The 2,822-nt window shown below is 55.1% G+C and overlaps 2 non-coding genes across 2 annotated transcripts; one reads left to right on the top strand and one right to left on the bottom strand.

The window, feature by feature from the left end:
* The first annotated feature begins 1,390 nt into the window (after window positions 1-1,390).
* TRNAF-GAA lies at window positions 1,391-1,463 on the top strand. The gene has a single exon. It is a non-coding gene; the product is annotated as a tRNA-Phe (tRNA).
* A 247-nt stretch (window positions 1,464-1,710) lies between these two features.
* Window positions 1,711-1,798, bottom strand: TRNAY-GUA. The gene is given in 2 exon segments: window positions 1,711-1,746; window positions 1,762-1,798. It is a non-coding gene; the product is annotated as a tRNA-Tyr (tRNA).
* Between the last annotated feature and the right edge of the window lie 1,024 nt (window positions 1,799-2,822).

Raw genomic sequence — 2,822 nt, 5'->3', positions numbered from 1 at the left:
GATGGGTCTGTGTTACCCATTCACCATCTCCATTTGAGAACAGTTGGGTGGTTCAGTTTTGGATCTTGCATCCTCAGGCATTATTAGCATGTCTAATCCAACACCTGTTAGACATCTGAGTCTGTGTTCACAGCTGCAATACATGTCACAGCTTCTACTACCCATTCCTTTGCCAAATTCCCACTATTATTGTTTCACTATCTAGATCTAAACAACAAACTGCACATCTTTAGTCCCTCATATTTGTGCCTCCCCCCTCCCCCCTGTCATTTTTTATACTGGGTAAGGGACTTTTACCCAGTGCTTATGCTTTTTCCTGGCTTATTTGTAAGTCTTCCATTTTCCTGGTTTTACACATATTTAATTTTTCCAGCTCTTCAAAATGTCATGGACCAAATTAGAAACCCCCCACCCCCTTATCATTTGATATGCATCTGTACTTACAGGTTCAGGGAAGTTAGGTCCCATCTTCCTTGCTAGTACTTCTTTTTTTGTGGGCAGTTACAAGAAAAGATTCAGTTACAGCCTCCCAATGTTCTGGGCCTCCTCTCTCTACCCAATTTGTTTGTACAAATACAGATGAGCTTTGGTGTATTACTTATTTATCGTGGAATTTCTTGCTGCTCACTGACTAGGCCAAGAACAAAAGTCTCCTCAGATGCCAGTTTGGATGGTGTTTCTTTTTCCCTTTCTCTTTTCTAGCAATAATCTACAGGAAGAAGCAAAATGGATTAGGATAATAGGAAAGAAGGGCTGGAGGGACCACATGAGGACATTTAGTCCAGTTTCCTGCTCAAAGTAGGATCATCTCTGACTAAACAATCCCAGTAAGTTTCAGACCAACGTGCTCTTGACAATTTCCAACAGTGGAAATTTCACAATCTATAGGTAGCTTGTTGTAGGCCTGTGCAAAGCCTGACACTAGCCCGGCGCGAGAAACACCTGTCTGAAAAGAGAGACGCGCTGCCCGCAGAGTCCCATGCACCAAGCGCGGGATCACACTCGCTGCCCACCCCAAACGGGCCTCGCCCACAGCCAACCTGGGTAGCCTTTGGCTCAGCTTAGCCATCCAGGCTTGGTTTTGCTTGCCTGGCATGGCTGCATTGCCTCCAGCCCTGGCCACACAAGGCCAGTGACCTCACAAAGGAGGCCACAGGTCCTGGCCCTCAACCCCAGCCCCTGCCAAGTAGGCCAGCCTGGAGCCTGGCAGCTGCAGGCTCCCCAGCCCAGGCCACTTCTTGGGCCTCCTTTGTCGAGCACGGGCGCTGGCCAAGCAACCACAGGTCTGGGAGCCAGGCAGGAGGCCCAGGCACCTCCAGCCTAGCCTTCCACCTTGAGCTCCGGGCCTCAGGATGAAGGCCCCAGCCAGAGCCACCCACTCACCCAGCCAGCCGAAGTAGCTCAGTTGGGAGAGCGTTAGACTGAAGATCTAAAGGTCCCTGAATCAATCCTGGGCTTCGGCAGCCCTCTGGCCTTCCTTTGGCTGCCACTTGCCTGGCCACCGGTGTGCCAGCCACGCCCCTGCTGCCTATCCCACATGTGCTCACACAGAGAGAGACAGAACTTTTGGCAGGGGTAGCGCCTCCCAGCCAGCCAGAAGGCCCGTTTGCTGCCCCCTTGCACAACTCACCTGCGCTCACCTTCCATGCATGCTGTCCCTGCCACCCCCAGGCGCACAGCTTTCCTATGCAAGCCCCAAAAGGGAGGCGTTCCTTCGAGCCGGACTTGAACCAGCCACCTGAGGATATCTTGCCCAACACCCTACAGTCCTCCGCTCTACCAGCTGAGCTATCAAAGGCAACACGCTTGCCCCTTTTTGGAGCTTCATGTTACACATGCCCAAAAGCACCAGGTCCACCCACCCAGGACCCAGTACTCAGGCTACCATCACCGCCTCTCCTGCTCGGCCCCCCCACTCTGTACCCTGCCTCCCCGTGAGCCCTGGCCTCTCTTTGGCACTCACACCTGCCAGCCTTGAGCTGTTCTCACCCAACCACCACCAGCCACACACACCAGCCCCACGAAAACCAGGTGCAGGGCCCACCAGGTCGCACGCCTTCGCTAGCTGGCCGGCTCACCCCAACCCAACCCAGCACTGTGGCTAGGCCTCCTGCCTCTGCCCTTCCACACCCCACTTGCCTTTCCCCACAGGCCCCACTCACCACCAAGCCCACAAGCCTGTCCCGCTGGGCCAGGCCTCCTCAGTTTCCACATGCCTTGCTTTCCACAGCCTACCTGACACTGACCCAGCTCGAGAAACTCCCTGATTCAAGTCAGCTGAATCTGATTTGGAGATTCAGCTGCTGCAAAAACTCTGAATCAGCCAGGTCAGGCCCATCTCTTGCCCTCTCGTAGCCCGGCAATGGCTGCCCCAGCCCCCAGCACTTATTAAAAAAAAAGCCCTGACTCAGCGGGTGCTGCCAGGCAGGGGACAATCCCTGTTTCCCCGCACTGCCCCACACTGCGTGGGGAGATCTGCACGAGCCCCCTACCCCCTCCCCTTGCTCCCCACGGGTGCCCCACCCAGGCCAGCTCTGGCCCTTTAAGGAAAAAAAAACCCAAAACAACCACTTCTGCCAGCAGGGGGCGATCCCCACTGCCCTGGACCATTTGGGGGGCTCTGCACGAGCCTTCGAAGCCCCAAGGCCACACCAGGAGCAGCGAGTCCCTTGGCTTTTCTTGGTTGTTCCTGTAGATCATGTAGAGCCCCCCATGCAGTATGGGGCAGCAGGGATTGCCCCCCTGCTCAGCAGCACCCAGTGAGCACTGGGGCTTTTTTTTTAAAGTACCAGGAGCTGGGGCGGGTGGGGCAGCCATGGCGG

This window comes from Crocodylus porosus, unplaced genomic scaffold, assembly GCF_001723895.1.
Source record: "Crocodylus porosus isolate Cpor-Errol unplaced genomic scaffold, CroPor_comp1, whole genome shotgun sequence".
Classification (NCBI taxonomy): Eukaryota; Metazoa; Chordata; order Crocodylia; family Crocodylidae; genus Crocodylus; species Crocodylus porosus.
The sequence above is the reverse complement of the archived record's forward strand: the minus strand, read 5'-3'. Positions and strand labels throughout refer to the sequence as shown.